Source organism: Accipiter gentilis, chromosome 9 (assembly GCF_929443795.1).
Source record: "Accipiter gentilis chromosome 9, bAccGen1.1, whole genome shotgun sequence".
Taxonomy (NCBI): domain Eukaryota; kingdom Metazoa; phylum Chordata; class Aves; order Accipitriformes; family Accipitridae; genus Astur; species Astur gentilis.
Window position 1 is genome coordinate 40,175,413 of NC_064888.1, and position 17,000 is coordinate 40,192,412.

Genomic DNA, 17,000 nt, shown 5'->3' on the forward strand with positions numbered 1-17,000 from the left:
TAGCATTTCCAAGGAATATTGGAAATATTGGGCCAAGGGTTGCCTCTGGAGAAGAGCAGCTGAAGCAGAAGCAGAAGTCCAGCCTGCTGGTCCAACAAACCATCTCACCTTTCTGTTTTGTTTTTTGGGGTATTTTTTTTCCCCTATTGTAAGATTTATTACAAGAATTTGCAATGGTCTGTGAGACACTGTGAGTGTTGGCCACGCTCCCAAAAGCTGAGGAATTGCTGAATTGAGAATTGCTTTGGCTGCTTAATCTCAACAACTAGGGACGCTGAACAAGCCAGCAGAGTCCAGGTTTACTTTTAATTACCACTCAGAGCGTGCTGCTCTAGTAAACAGACACAAAAACCAATTCTTGTTTCTTCCTCATATTCTTTTCCCATATACAACCCAAAATGTCTGAGACGGAGACAGTAAACACAGCCCCACCACGCCATTTTTACAGACTCACTTCTCAAGCATAAACAATTTCAAATAGCACATAAACCCATCTTAATACCTACCTCTAACACGGCGTCCACGTACTTACAGCCAAATAATAATGCTCTGAGGGCTGGGGGGGGGGGCTTCTTGGCCAGCCCGGGCTTCCTTGCTTACTCCAAATGTCTTGGGGTCTCTGCACGTCTTGGAGCTGCAAAGCGAGTTCAGCGCTGCAACGCCGACTATAACGCTTTCTACTCGTCGGCGACCACCAAAAAACCACCACACGGACCAAGCACGAGCAAGATCTGGGACATCTCGTAACGTAATTGAGGAAAGCTTGCCAAGCGCCAGAACACCACCATCCCTCTCTGAACAGATTTGGAAGTCAGGTTTCTCCCTTTTTTGAGGCTGAGCTGCAGAATCGGTAGAGGTTGATGGGCCCTAAAGAAATATCTGAATTCAAAGCAGGGAAATACTGATGTATGCATCGATTGCCAAACTTCACATCATCTCCTACCACTTCCCCTTTACGGATAAATAAATACCCTAAGATTGCAGAACCTTCCTGTGAAGCCCAGCAAAATAATCACTTAGGACCTTCCAAAAATTGAAATTATCTACCTGAACTAGGCAGGCAACATTTCAAGAGTTTCAAATGCTTTCAGCAGATGGTCTCTGTGCCCACAGAGGGTACCACACATGCTGGCCGTCACCTACAAACCCTACGAGACCACTGTTTGCATCAGACCAAAGTACTTCAGCTCTCGGGCAATCTCTGGAGTGTCATTCCTCAGCTGAAAAATAGCTTTCAAAGAGCTCCTCGGCTCCTGAAAGACGAACCTAGAGCCTTTATTAATCCTCCTAGCGACTGAAAGGCACATTTCCCTGCTCTTTGTCCGTTCGTTGCCATCAACGTTGGCAAGAGGAAGGTACGGCAGCGCCTCGGCCGCGGAGGGAGGGAAGGATTCCTCTGGGGCTGGGAAACCTTTGCCCACGCTGCCACCTCCATCTCTCTGGCACACCGGGAATAAATTTCCGAGCCCTGCATCTTCCATAAATCTCTTTAATGAACGAGGAGCCAAACATCTGTGAGTTGTCTGAATTAGCACGAAATTTGGCAGACCGAACAGCAAACTTGTATCGCCCCGCAGCCTTCAAATTTCTTGTTTTCCTCGGGTTCATTAAATACATAACAATCTGTTACCAGAGGACGGCTCCTACGTGCACGGGCTGCCAAGGAGCCGGTTTCGATAGCTCTGGTGGCAAAGGGGGAACGTGTGAGGAGGAGAAGGGGCTCTTCCTAATTCAGCAGGGCAAGGAGACGACGGGTTGCAACCACCCTGCCTCCTCCAGCAACCTCCCGCTGCACGGCAAGGCTATTTCCAGCACATAAACCTGGTGCAGCCAAAGCCGGAGGTGATTTTGGGAAGCTTTGAGGGGAACGGAGCTTAAGAGTGTGGGACAAGCAGCGGGGGAGATGACTTCAAAAGCCAAGGACGTCCGGCAGCGTCATCCCAGCTGGGCGAGATGATCACGACACATCCAGACGGAGAAATCCAAACTCTGCGAGGGTTATTCGTACCTGTGAGCAGAGCCCTGGGCACACAGCATCCCCGATACTTGGGGAAATTAGGGGTTTCCCGCTGCTGCTGGGCAAACCTGGCAGCACCGGGCCTGGGCACGCAGCGAAGGCATCGCCAGCACCAAGCCGTGGGCAGAATGGTCCCATGCTGGGATGGGGAATAGTACTGGAGGCTTCACCTTCCCTCAAAGGAAGTCTTTCGCTATGAGGAAGAAGTCAAAGCAAACACCCACTCACCGTGTTTACCCATTTAAATCAAAGCCAAAGAGGCACCGAAACGCGCCCGACAGCATTTCCACAGAGTCATTCATTGAGAGTCTGGACTTGGGTTTCAGCTGGTGTTTTTAATATTGCAGGGAGACGCTTGTGAGGCTGGAATAATACAGAATCTGTTGCTATAATACACTCTCAGCTCCCGGGAGGTGTCAGCAGCACGTAGAGCCCAAACCTCCTGCAGGTTTGGCTCCTTTGGGGGCTTCCCAAGGGCCGGGCAGCGGAACATTTTCCCCCCGTGCCGCTGCGAGCCTGGGGTACGGCTCCAGCGAGGTATCCCACCAGGCGATCGCCCAGCCAGAAAAGTAATGCTCGCAGAGGACAATTTTCCCGGTGTTGGGATGCTTCATCCCCTGGAGGTGCCTACTTCCCACCAGGATGAGCCCCACTATAGCTTGGCACCCATAAAAGCTCAGATTTTGCAGCCCGTCTCGGAGATGGGAGAAAGAAACCTATCCAGCAGTAAGAGCAAATGAAAACAGTCCCTGCTTTTATTTGGGCTGGCAGAAACACCGTCCTGCCCAGCCTTCCTCGAGCTCATTTATGACAGTGTGAACATGCAGTAAAGGGAGGAAAAAAATAATAATATATATATATATATATTAAAAAATCTGCATTTTCCACCCCAAGAGTCTCCATCTCTGGATACTCTCCACATCCCTCCCACTGCACAGGTGAAAATCAGGAGGAGAAACGGATTCCTCGGTGTCGTAGAAATGGGAAGCACAAAGGATAGAGGGGTCAGTCCCAGCACCAGCGTGGTGCGAACCATGAAGTCCCCTCCTGAGACGGCATCCCGAGGAGAACTGACCTAAATGCTGCATCCCATCCCGGTTCCAAAGCTGCCAGCAGGCTATCGGAAAGGGAATCAACGCCAGGTATTTTGTCAGCGCACAAACATAAATGATTGCCCAGTACAAACAGGGCAGCAAAAATGTCCACCTTCATCACACGGAAAAACGCTTATCAACTTGCTACACTAATGAGCAAAGGAATTAATGAATCCTAGAATCTGTAAATCATTTTGAAGTCCCTAAAATACTGACACCACCTTAAAATGCATGAGACTGCAAGTTAAAACATAAGGCTCTGTTAGAAAATGAGATACAGGGGTTTTTTTATAGACATTAAGGACAACCAGAAGTCCCACTGACAACATTGCTCCACAGTCAGAAAGAACGGCAGGAACATCAGTCACGATGCAGAAAAGGGAGAGATGGTCAATACATACTTTAATGCCGTCCTAAGGAGAAAGTAAAATGATATGGTCACATTTGTCAAGAGTAACCCGGGATGATATTAAACAGCAGGCACTAAATATAGATCTTTCTTAAACAACAGCTCCAAATAATTTACACCTTCAACTTTTATACGATCGTGCCAAAAAGTCTTCCGAGCCATCACCGCCGATGTTCCCCGAGGACAGACACAAGCCAGCGTGGTAAACGTGATGGCCCTGAGAAAACGAGCCCTGCAAGGCTCCGGTTTCAGTCCAAGGACAGAGAGTCAGGACGCACAACTAACCACCCTGAGAAAAGAGCTCTCATCTCGCTCGATGGCTTTGTGCCGGTACAAGGGAGCGTTGGTAAAACAGACTTGATTAAAGCGCATCGAAATGGAGGACAGTTATCGATAACTACTTAACTGACACATCTCAAACAGACCCGCAAATAAACAGGCAGTACTGGCTTCAGCAAGAACTAGACTCTCACCTTATGTCATGTAATATTTCTGGCAGTACTTGGGAAGGAAACAGGAAAATCAGTGCTGCGTAAGTGACTCAAAACTGGCAGAGCACTACATACGGAGAACAACTTGATGATACACGACGGAGAGAGGCAACCAGCACAGTTTAACTGAGATCTTAAGATACGCCTTAAAGAAATAAATTACTTAAAAGACACTCACCTCAAAGGCAGGGGCACATCCCCAGGCTCCTGCACTGCGCAGTGGATTATCAAGGCTGGATAAATTGGGGATCTCCAGGAGGAGAACAGACGGTATTGCCTCTGTGCTCTGCACTCCACGACCACTACGGGCGACTGGAGCCTTCTGCCGTGGCTGGTTAAGGTCTGGAGAAGACCCCAGGAGGGACTGAGGGACTTGAAGACATGGGTACAGCGCAAGACTGGGGGGAACATCAAGTGGTAACTGCTCAGGAACGACCTGGCCGCCTTCAGAGAGGGAAGGAGATGCCGAGCAGGTCCTTCAGAGGGAGCAGACCTGCGCTGTGGCACCACCCGGCACTGCGGGAAGTCGGAACTAGGCAGATTCAGAGTAAGGGCAAAGTGCAATTTTTTCCTGAACAGCATGGACAATAATCACTGCAATAAATTACCAGCATAATAAATGGCTGCGGCGGGTTCTCAATCCTCGCTGTGTTTTTATCTCTGCACTGGATGGCTTTTCTAAAAGACGTGCTCCAGCAGGAATTAATTCAGAAAATTACTAAAACTAGCGATACGCAGAGCAACGTCCAGGAGCGCAGCTCTCCTGGCTCGCTGCCCTACGCCTCGAGTGAGCTGCTCCATCCCCGTGCCCAGCAGTCCCCACGTCCCAGTACGGTCGCCTGTCACCTTCACAGTCTATCGTGGGGGGTACGCAAGAGACGGGCACAGGGAGGGCATCAACAGCGCAATCCATCACGCTGGAGTGTTGGAATTTTTTTTTTTTTTTAAATTAAGTTTAAAATACTTAACAATTCACCTGAAACCTCCACGGGAAAAGTAATCTTCTACCAACAATATAAACCATGCGCAACCAAAAACGTGGGTGATAGTTTCTAAATGAAGCTATCGGTAACTGTAAATCTTCATTAACCACAATACTTTCGCTCCAAGAAGCACCATCCATCACATTGTATTTCAATTATAACACAACTGATAGTCCAATAAAGAGATAATCTTTTTCTGAACTAACAGAGAGGCTGCAAAACCAAATGCGGATATTCCTAATGCTTTCTGTATCTCCATAGTTGTAACGGATCTTCAGCTTTGGCACACAATCGTAGCTTTTGGCATCTACTTAATAGTATTAAAACTTGTCCTTTCAAAAATGTTATACAATATTCATTTGTAATGGCTGAGAGAAAAAAAGCATGCAAGACTGGGGTTAAGAATATATATACTTGAAGTAATTTTATAGCATGGACAACTACTACCCAGCACACCAGGAGGCTATTTTCAGTAACGTTAAGGTAAACACACAAATACAAAACTCACAGTTATTGTGACTTTCCCACATCACCTGAAACGAGAAATTGCTACCACCCCCTGGCCTAACTGCGCTGCTAAGCTGTCCTAACCCGAGACAAGCCTAGCTGTCTTCATTAACGCCGTTTCCCTTCCCTAACATTTCCCAGCGGTGCAGAATAACGATGACAGCGGTTGTACAACTGGGGCAACTGAGGCAGAGGAGCACGAAGGCTTGTCTCGGGTCACTGCAAGAGTTGTCATGGGGAAAAGGACAAAAAAAGAAATTTTTTAAATGCGAGGAAGCACATCATCTGCTTTAACTCGTCCCTCAGAAGACCTTGGATTTAGGAGCAGGATGAGGGGTGCGTCTCCTAACCCCCCCAGTCCAGACCAGCGGCTGAGACCAGAGCAAGGTGCTGGTGCACCCTGACAGCGGCATCGTTCTGCACCACCAGCCCCGAGCCCCGCTCCTCCTCTGCCATTGAAAGGATTTTTGGTCCTTCCTTTCGAGGGCCGGTTTTGAGCAGAGAGAGGGAGAGCAAGTTTTCCAGCTGCCGGATCAAAGTTCGCCAGATTTCATTTTTTACAAACCCTAGGAGACGTAACCATATATAAGCACAAAACGGCCACAAAGTAAAACTCTTCTTTCACCACCGTCCCATACCTACCGCACAGCGCAAGCCCTGAACTTTGGCTGCTGAAAGCAAAAGCTACGGCCAGGATCCATGGATAGAGGGAAGGATATAGCCCAAGGGATGCTTCAAAAGGACTACAGAGGAGTGACACCAATGATGCTGCTATATTTAATCCTCTAAAATCAAAAACCATGACCAAGTCTCCTTTGGGCATATTTTTTGGGGAAAGGGGGCATAGAAACTCAATGCACCGGAACAGATTTTTTGCACTTCCTCAACCAGCCCTTAAACCACCGCTCGAATATAGCGATTAGGGAGCCAAACTCACCTGGGTACCCCCCACCCTGCGCAGGGACCCCCAGCCTGCGGTGCTGGGAGCAGTCGTTCTTCGTGCTGGCTCTGGTGCTCCTCCAGGTCAGTCTAACGCAGATTCCTCCTTCCGTGCGTTTCACCAGAAACTTCTAACATATCAAACCTTATTTATCTTATATAGCGTATGTTAGACGCCTAAGGTGCGGTATCTTACGTATCTAACATCACAAACTTCATAGGCTTCAAAACTCGTGGATGAACCACCTGAAGCCAGGAGAAATTCTGGCTGTAAATTAATTGTGTGATGACACTTCTTAATTTTCAATACCGGCTTCACCTGTTGATGACTAAAGGCTCACGCATCCACAGCCTGTACTATCAGAGCTCGCACCAGCTTGGCGGGGCTTCAGAAATAAGCTCTTGCCTGGGAATTTTTGTCTCTCTAAAGGCAGCCAACTCGTAAAAGTTTGGAAAAACAAAACAGCCCAAGGATCCGCTCTCTGGTTCACTGTACCAGAGCCACGTTCTGCATTGCTGCTCTAAGCAAATAGCTGGGTCGCAGGCAGCCAGGCTACAACTGCGGACACATAGTGTGACCTTGGAAAAGTCCTTTTTCATAATTATAACACAGCCACAGCTCAGAGGGGTACTTGAGTGCAGAACCAGAGCGCCAAGGCTCAGGTCTGCCGCTGCCCCGACCGCTTTCGAGGAATTTCGGGAAGGTCTCATCTCTAAAAAGAGCGGTGGTGGCACCCTCGCCGTGCCATGCCGGGGTCGGCGGGGAGCGGGCTCGGGCAGGGGGGAGCAGCCCGTCAGGCTTAATGACCCAGCAGGCTCGCAAGCACAGATGAGTAGCATGGTGGAAAAATTCCCTTCTCTTTGCCCCATTAGTTTATATTTAGCTCTCCGGGGAGCAGACGCGCCGGAGGAGCTGTTGTTTTGGTGGTACTTTTGCACGGCCCCGCGGGGACCCCCACGACGTGAACCGCGGCGTGCCAGGGGAGGCTGCCAAGAAACGGCTATCGCCGCCTCGCTCCACCATCACATCGGACCAGGCACGTGAGACCGCCGATAGTCACAGCCCTCCGCTACTCGTCAGACCTCCTTTTTTTTTTGGTTTTTTTTTTTTTTGTTCTGTTTCCCCGAGTCAGCAGGCTTGCTTCCTCTTCCTCCTTGTTTTGGGAGAGAAAGGAGCAAAAAAAAGAAAAAAAAAAAAAAGGCAGCCAAGAAGAGAGCTCGCTTGAGGAGCTAGAGAGGAGCAACCTCCCCAGCTCCTCTGCTGGCCTCGTTCCCCACGGCCACAGGAACAAAACATGGACTTGTCTTTCTGGAGGTATTTTCAACTATTTCAACCCTATTTCGGTGAGGGCAGACCTGATGCAGAGGCTCTGCTTCCCCTCTCCCTCCCCTGGGACGTGGGAAGGAGATTCGACATCTCCGGGCTGAGCTCTCCAAAGAGCCAGGAGCATCTCTGGCACCTCGCCCTGCCCCAGCCTGTTGGTCCAAAGTCTGCTTTGCCACAGATTAATGTTCATTACGACTATTTCCCAGCAAAATCGTTCTATAAACCATGTGATACGGAAGGGGGAAGGGAACAAGACCAAAACCAGCCCTTTCGACTTAGGGTGCCCTCTTTTCTACTTGAGATTTTACACGGGAAGTACAAACTATCCCCATCCCGATGGAGATCAAGTAAAGAAACTCCATACAACATTACAAGAAAGAAAGAAAAAGGAAGAACAGCCTCAAACCACGCAGCTGTCATTTGAGAAATCCGAAGTCAACCAGTAATAATAAAATGGACAAATTGGATAAACCCAATTCCCCTCCATCCCCCTTCAGGACAGGGTCCATCCTGCCTGTTCAGCACAGAAATACAGGTGTTTCAGCAAAAAAGCCGTACGTCTCGTTCTACCTATACCTTTGCTGAAAGTGAAGCAAGCCCTTGATACTAAAAAAATTAATTACGTATAATTAACCGAAGCAGATTTGGGGATTTATATTGGTATATGTTTACCTATTTGCACACGTGTGTATTTACGCACGTGGTTTTTTTTATGCACATGTATTTATTTATGCAGGTATCCACACCTGAACATTAGCCTACATCAGTGCTGTCTCTGTCCTGCAGTCTGCCTGATCTCCATATGTAAAAATCTGGATCTCACTCACACAAATCAATTATCTACCGAATCGATTTGCCCCGATTTTCCACACAAAATTTTTCATTCGACAGCCTGATCTTCCTCCCAAAGGCCATCTGCTTTCTATAACTGACGCGGTTCCTGGACACCTTGGCCCTGTGCAGAGCGGGAAGTTGCCGAAGTTTCCCTCCTTTCTCCGGGTTTAACCTGGAATTGAGAAAGTCCGGACCCAGGGATTCAGCTGCAAAACCGCTGGCACGCGTGGCTGTGCCCCACACGGCGTCCTTCTCTCCTTTGAAGTGGAGAGAAGGAAGCAATTCCACAGCAGGTTGTTTTGGTTGGGTTTTTTCTGGTTGGGTTTTCCCCCCCCCCCCACTTTTGAAAGCGAGGAGGCCGTGTCCTTCTCCAAGAGAAAAGCCTCCAGCATGGAGTGAACAGCCCTAATCCTGCATCCCCGAGCCCGGCCGCACCGGAGCCGGGTCTAACACACCCACCACCGCAAGATCCTCAGGCTCTGGAGGACTTTTATAACCAAAGAAATAAATCAGAAGCTCTCTTCAAGCCTACAGTGAGCCACGACAGGTAATAACAGAGCAAACCGCTCTGAAATTCAGGTTTTTTACTATCACTCTAATTAACCTGTTTCGTGACCCACCCCAAATATTTTCGCTAGAAACATTATCTACATTGTTTGGGGGTTTCTTTATTTCTTTTTCCAGCCCTCAGCCAAGCCCTGCTAAATAGTTCTGCCCGCGTCAGAGGCGAGCCAAGGGAATCTGCGCTTTGCGATCGGAGGGAACGCAGCAGCAGCCTCCTGCGCTCGGAGATACCCGATATTGGTGAGAGGCGGGCGGACGTGCTCGCAGCCCTCCGCGTTTTTACTGTATTATCGCAAGACACCGCTACCTCTGCAATTTGCAAGTAGTTTTTAATCTGTCAAAATAAGACTTCTGTTATTGTTTGAGGATTCAAAAGGAAAATATGCACATCTGGTTTCAATCGCAAACTGAAGTTTGGTCTATCAGCCTATTTCATAACAAATTACGCTTACTTTTCACTCCAGAGGATTTCCTAAGGAGGGGATGCTCTGCCAAGGTACACCAGCCTCCGTGGAGGCCGCACGGCACGGAGAGAGACGGCGGCACTACCCAGCGACAGGCACCGTGCTGTCGCAAACTCGCTCTCTCCGTCGAGTAAATTAAATCTTAAAATTATCGAGGAGAAAACCCCTTATTCATGAAATCTTCGCGGACAGCTGTACGTGAAATCTTCACGTAGCGTCTAATTCGAACGACCTGACGTCACCGAATGGAGAAACAAGACTTACAGACTTTCTAGGACAACTCGGCTGCCAGAGCACTTTCCACAGCAAGGAGCTCCAGCGTCTCGCCGCAGCACCGGAGACCCCCCGGGAGGGTGGGGGGCACAGACCCGCGCCCCTTCTTCCACACCATGAGCTACCTCACCCACGCCAGGCGTGAAAACCGTGGCAAGCGTGCGTGACGGCCCCGGACGGGCTGGAGAGCATCTCTGCGGGGATGCTCGATCACGGCCGCTGCTCTCCCCCCGCCCCAGCCTGGGGGAATTTTGCACCGAGCCCACCGACCTGCCAAGTTTCAGCCCGGTTGAACATCACTCTCGGCCGGGAGAAAGGAAAACACGTGTTGATGCATTTGGAGGAAGAAATTAGAGAGGCAAAGGCAGAGGAATCCGAGGAGGAGAGGGACGCTTGCTCCCCACGCGCAAAAAAAAACCCCAAAACTTTGGAGACGAGACCTTCTCACCCCCCACCCGCGACACCCCCGGCACGCCGGGAGCTCATCCCGAAAAGGGTTTTCTCCCGCAAGGGCTGAGCATCCCGGCAAAGCAACCCCCCCCCCCCCAATTCCCATTCCCACTGGACCCTCCGGGCTTCTCCTCCGCGGGACCGGGGCCGAAAGCCGGTTTGGGGCCGGGGTGGGTGGGGGGGGGGGGGACGACGACGACGACGACACACGGGGGACACGGGGCTCGGCGGCACAAAGGCGGACAACCCCCCCCACCCCCCCAGCCCGCTTCTCGGCGGCGGAGACGGGAGAGAAGCGGAGACCCCCCCCCCCGGTGGGGCCGAGGATGCGCAGCGTGGGGAAGGGGGGGGGGGGTATATGGAGACCCCGGGGAGGGCAGATCGCCCCGCCGCCCTTTGTCCACCGCTCCCCGGTAGGAGCACGGTGGACCCCCCGCCTCCCTCGTTCTGCCAAGCCACGAGTGACAGCGCGACCCGGGCTCTTACCGCGGTGATGCTGGGTGGGTGGGTGGGTGGGTGGGGGCCCGGCCGCGGTGACCGCTCCGAGCCGCGCTCCCTCTGCCGCCGCCGCCGCCGCCGTGCTGCGGGCGGGGCGGAGGGAGGGAAGGGAAGGGAAAAGGAGGAGGAAATGCGCTTGTCACTTCCTGAGCGGGGCCGGCGGAGGCAGGGCCCGGCCCCGCACCTGCGGAGCACGGTGGGGAAATAAATCAGACACCCCCCCCCCCCCCCCCCCCCAAAAACCCCCGCTGGGGTGTCGGTGCGAGGTAAGGGGGGTGGGTGGATGGAAAGGAGGTGAGGTTTTGGGGGGTTAAACGTCGCTCAGAGGCAGCGTGTGTATGGGGGTGTTTGTGGGGAGGGGGAAGCAAACCAATCAAACCCCAAATTAATTAAAAAAAAAATTTAAAAAAAAAGCGAGGCCGAGCAGCGCCCGGCGCGTTGGGTAGGTACCGCTGTCCTTCTTGCGTTAGTGCCGACTCGCGTGGGGCTCCGCGGCCCCGTTCGGAGGCCGAGAGTGACTCCTGGTGGCACCGGAGGAGGAGGAGGAGGAGGAGGAGGGCTGGACTCCATCAGACCCCATGGAAGGGTCCCCCCCCCATAAGGAGTAGCCCTCAAGTTTTAGCGCATCGCAGGTGTGCGCCACCCGCCGCTGTACCCGCCGGTGGGATTTGGCCAAAAAATCCCACTCTTCCTCCGTTTTCCCAGTGGTTTTTTGGGGTTTGACAGAACACAAGCTCAGCAAAATACCGGCAGGCTGAAGGTGGCCGCGGGTCCTCTGCAGTATTCAAAGACACGTCTGCTTGGCTTCACTTGGGAGACGGCCTTTAGAAGCAATCTGCTCTAACAATAACATTTTCCATCCATCCAAGCCGAACTGCGCGCAGCACGTAGGCTTCTTCCAAAGGCGAGCGTAATTAGCAAACAAGGAAACTACATGACAGCTAAAAGGAAGATTTAGAACTCATTACAAAACAGAGCCTAAACATTAATCTTGAACATATGCGAGCAGACAACACAGATGTCATCGGGAATGAATCCGGGGCTAAATTTCATCCACCCAGCTGGATGGCCGGGCACGCTGCTGGCGATGGCAAGTAGGAACGAGTAAGGGCATGTGTGCGCTGAACGGCGAGGGAGGCTTTAGGTGTGTAACTCGGCAGTGCTTCGGATGTCCTGCCCCGCTGGCCCAAGATGCCAAATAAATGTCGAGGAAGACCGACAGTATTTAATGTAATAAAGAAGAAAGGAGGTAAGTAAGCAGAAGAAGCGGGAGGAGATTTAACAACAGAGCCGCTCCTGCCAACGTAGCGAGGACAGATCTCGAACAAAAGTGGCTCCGTACTTGCTACATATAAAATTAGGCAGGAGGGGCCGGTATGAGCGGACTACGAACAGGAAAAAGGGCTTGATGATGTGAAGGGGTTTTTGCATCAGGCTCCTCCATCCCACTCGGTGTTTGCTTTTCTTATCACGTACTGAGACTGGCAGCAATAAAACACTTGCAAACTCCTTTTCCAGAACTTTGGGAATCAAGTTTGAAAATGTTTTCTTACGGTTTCCCAGCTGAATATTTCAGTAATAAAGCTTGCAGCGTAATTGAATCCATTCCCGTGGCAGCCTTGCACAGCGCAGTCTTGGTCTCCAAGAACCAAGCAGAAGGTTGCTTTCTGTCTGCGTCTGCAGCTCGGTCCAAACCCAGCGTTTTCTACCTCTCATCCTGCGTGCTTTCCGACAGATGAGCTGGCTGTGGAGCGTTATCAGCCTGCGTGAAAGCCTGCTGCCAAAGCATAAACCTGTTTTCCACAGATAGTAGTTTCAGTAATGTTGTTTAAATGTAAAGACTGGTCATGGGTCCCTGCTCTGGTGACAGTGCAGAAGATCCTTGTCAGAAGGGGGAAAAGACAGAAATCATTTTCAAGCTTTAAAGAACTGGGCATGAAAGTTTAGTCATCGTGGACAGAAAATTCAGTCAGTTACATTCTGAGCTGATTTAATTTGTGTTTTTTTGTCTCAGATGTCAGCGCCTTTGCTACCCACCGACTAGGAGCCTTCCTTGTGGAGACGGAAACTCTGTGGGTAGGAAAGAAGCTAATGATCCCCATGGTCCTTCTGAAATTATACTGGGGTCCAAGTCATTAAAACATTTAGATGTGACAGCGCTAAGACCTACAGATAGACACAATTTCCTTCACTTCCAGTGCACAGTTGGCTGCAGTTACAGCCTGCTTTCTGCGCAGCCCTTCCAATGCTTCGCTCTCTACTCCAGTTTGTTGTTATTCCAGACACATGCACCACGGTTGCTAACAATTTCAGAAGCGTCCTTTTCACGATGACCTAAAACTCTGCGCTGTTCTGAGCACCTGAGCAATCCCAGTTATTTACGGTTTTATCCTTCTGCTTCTCCTGCCAGGCAAGGAACACAGGTAAGAGACTTGCCCGAAGCCAAGCAGAGTCCCGAGTGTCCCCGTCGCAGGCTGATGTCCCAGCCGCCCGGCTGTGCCGGGTACCGCGTACTCACAAGGACATCTTTGGCTCCACCGAAGGTCTCCAACAGCACAGAATGGAGACCAGTTTCAGAAGCCACACTCCAGTTTCAGGGGAAATCCTGAAATTCACAGAATCTAAATAACAGGGAGCAGAAGTATTTTTAACAAATGTTTCATACCCAGGGAACAAGCACATCTCTGTAATACGATCAATGTGTTCTAAGTCAGAGAGTATCTGAATCAAGGAGACCTGATACTCAAAACAAGTGAAGCGTTGCTGTGCAGAGAGGGTTGTAATGAGGAGTGTAGTTCTTACGACGTTTGGCATACGATAAACCTAAAAATCCTTCTGTTATTTCACAGGTTATTTGCTACACACATGCAACAGCTTTGTGTTTCGGCTTCCCGCTTCGCTTGCTGCCTCCCTCCCTGCCTTGGCAGAGGGCACGACTGCTGAGCTACGGGCTGCCCCAGACTAGGTGCAATGGAAACAGTTGACGGATAAAATAAATAGACCATGAAATACGTATGCGAAACCTGCTCTCGCTTGACTGCGCTAATCACTTTGTCAGCCATGTTTGTGTCTGAATCGGCTTAAGATAAGCCAAGAGTTAGTTCTCCATCATTCACAAGAACCAAGGCAGCTGTGGACATGCCCAAAAGCAGCACGCTACGTTGGATAAGCAGAAATGCAGTACCCATGGGGCTGAGGCACCCTAGGGTAGCGCAGCAGTCAGCGAGGCTAATTACTCCTGCAAATTGGGGTGAAAGAGCCTAGATCCTTCTGCTGGGAACACCAACTTGTGTTTTAGGGGAAGCATTAGAGAAAATCTAACTGACAAACCTTCAGCCTGCCTTCTCTTGGTTGGTGTTTCAGGCTGGATGCAGGCTTATCACACCATGCGTGCACATCTCCGTGCTGCTAATGAGAGGTTTCAGTTCACAACCCTATCAACATTTCAAATTACTCAATAAAGGCGCATTCTTCCCACCTCTGCTTGACGTGCGACACTGTCCGTGAATACTGGGCGCTGGAGTGACTGTGCTGAGGTTCGTTCCTGTTCCCTCACTAGTGTTTATTAGCTCTGGCTCTCCAGCACAGGCTTATGCACTTGCGATTATCCAGAATTTATATGCTACCTTGCGGCTACATCATTTGTTTGCCTGACAGCACTCAGTTTAATTTCCAGTAACCTAGAAATGGGCTCATTTCAAGCTATACTGTTACCTAACAAATGGAAATTAAGCCACAGGTTGGCTTTTCCCTTATTTGTGTCAAATAAAACACGTCAGCATTCCTTCTCCTTTGTCTTGAAGCTATAACACCTCATCCCCTTTCACTGAAAGCCCTAGGTATCCATTAATTGTTCCTCAGTTTAGCTGCTACCCACAAGGGTTAGGTCAGGCTCAACGTACTTCCAGCCAAGGCATACGATAAAGCCATCCCCTCTGCAGGTGTCCGTACCACCCGTTCGGCCAAGGGGTAGGTAACGCTGCGCAGCCTTCCTCTCCTCTTACCCCAGAAAAGGCAGCGAGCAATGGGAGCACAAAGGCAGATCTCCTTACGGCAACGCAAAGCCCTGGCCTGATTATTTTCTATGTGCTCTCCACATATTTTACAGGAGACGATTCGATATGTTAAAATGCTTAGAGGGCCTATAAAATAAAGCAGTTATTGTTGTAGCAAGTCGTGTTCTTTACCTTTCGGCATGCCAAGATTAGAAAAGCAATCCGAGTGCCAAAACACTGAAAATTTTGCTGTATGTTGCTAAATACCATACTTAAAGATTTTGTCTGGTATGAAATAACATAAATTTTGGCAGCCTTTTACCAGGCATCCTGGAACACTGTAGAACGGACATAGCGGAGTATATATATGCAGATTTTCCTCACAATGGCTACAGTGCTGCCAGTGCATTCCTGGAACGTGGAAATACATGGAAGCCAGCGTCAGCGATGAAGAAAAGCATGCTGTGCCTAATGTACCAGAAAAGCTATTCAAGAACTCATCCTTACGTAAAAATAACTCCAGAGAAGCTGCCAAGAGCAGCTTCATAGCTTCATGGGTATCTATATCTACCTCGCACATGTGGCTTCACTCTGCACACCTGGATGCAAAGCCCAGTTGTGCTAAGTGAGTGGTCTCAGTTCATCACCTCATTTGCCTATTCAGGCCTTTGACCCTTCAGCCCCACAGATGTCACAGCCTGCACCAGAAACCTGTGCGGAACCGAAATAATTTGGACACAAGTTATATGAGAGAACATCTCCATTTCTAGCCACGGACATGTTCCCTCAGAAGAGAACTTTTTTCATTGCTTAGAGACAAGGATAATGCAAATGCTGTGAAGACGTCAGCCCAGCCTCAGAGAGTGCTCTGGTTCTGTATGGCAAATCCTGTACGGCAGGCACAGCTTCCGTATTGGTATCCTATGGCCAATCTTTGAAACACCTTATTATTGCACTGAAGGTGTAGGGCAGTCTGCTCACACCACTGTTTATTGCACACTTTATTTGTTCTCCGGAGACTCTCACACCTGAGACCTGTGTGGTGGGACACGCACTTCTTAATTCAGGTATAACCAGCTGTCCTGTAAATAGCAATGGCAGGATTAAAACCCCAAACATCTGAAAGCTCCTTTTTAACATAATTTTGAAAAATACAAAGTAAAAAAAGCTGAGAGTCTCCTGTCGCTATAGGTGTCAAATACCCTAAATCCTACGATACAATCAAGGCAGCTGGCCGTTCCTGGTTTTCAGAAATGGTGCTGCAACATTGGTTTTGAAATTGAGAGGGTGAGCCCATAACGCAAACACTTATTTCAACCTGATGCTCTCGATAATGATTTGAAGAAATATTCTCCTGAGAGGATAGAAAGCCTGTAATTTTATGCTTCATCATTGCTGTCCCTGTCTGGAAGAGCAGCTGCCATAATTCTGTTAGTGTTTCTGACACAACCCAACGGCTCTTCAAAAAATTGTAGCTCCCAGAAATTCTTCATTTTAGACCACAGAATTACACTTAAGTTCAAGAACAGAATATTAATTCCGTATCTTCTAAGCCTTCCAAAAAAATTAACATTTAAAAAACAGCCTGCAGACAGCAATGCAGTTGACTATTTTGGCTCCTTAAGGACTGTTAAATGAACATACTTTCTTATAAATAACAAGTTGGTCACCAAGAGGGAAGTCAAGGAGTAAGGGAACATTACCCTTCCCTCTGAATTTTCTGTGTTCATTCAGTTGTGTCATGATTTTCATGTCTGGTATTTCTCACTTTTTAATTTATATAAACATGATTATACAAATATTTACATCAAGAAGGTACTGTGATGCTGAAAGGGCAAAGGGTTTTTGTCTCGAGAACCTATTTACCCTACTCTCTAGCAGAGTCCCACGTGTAGAAACTCCCCTAGATCAGACATCTCAGATCAATGCTTATTTCCTTAATTTCACTTGGTCTCCTCTTTCAGGTATTTCATCCCGACAGTTCACATCCCTGATACACCCTGTAAAAATCCAGCATAAATTGCTGCAAGCTCTCTCAGTAGTACAAGCCCCACAACAACTACAATGGCCTCTCTCCGTAAATGCCTAAAAAAGAGAATCCCTAAATGCAGTTTGCTTGGCAATAGCACGTATCAGGAGTCAGGTATCGGATGTC

At 49.3% G+C, this 17,000-nt stretch overlaps 1 protein-coding gene across 2 annotated transcripts in view; it reads right to left on the reverse strand.

The window, feature by feature from the left end:
* The window catches only part of FAM53B (family with sequence similarity 53 member B), a 51,768-nt gene extending 40,915 nt beyond the window's left edge, over positions 1-10,853 (reverse strand). Inside the window, exon 1 of one of the 2 annotated variants that reach the window (XR_007507235.1) lies at positions 10,839-10,853. The gene's annotated coding sequence lies outside the window, so the exon portion shown is untranslated. Of the gene's footprint in view, positions 1-4,189; positions 10,423-10,838 lie in introns of those variants that run through there. The other variant, XR_007507234.1, reaches the window with a different exon arrangement.
* Positions 10,854-17,000: the final 6,147 nt, after the last annotated feature.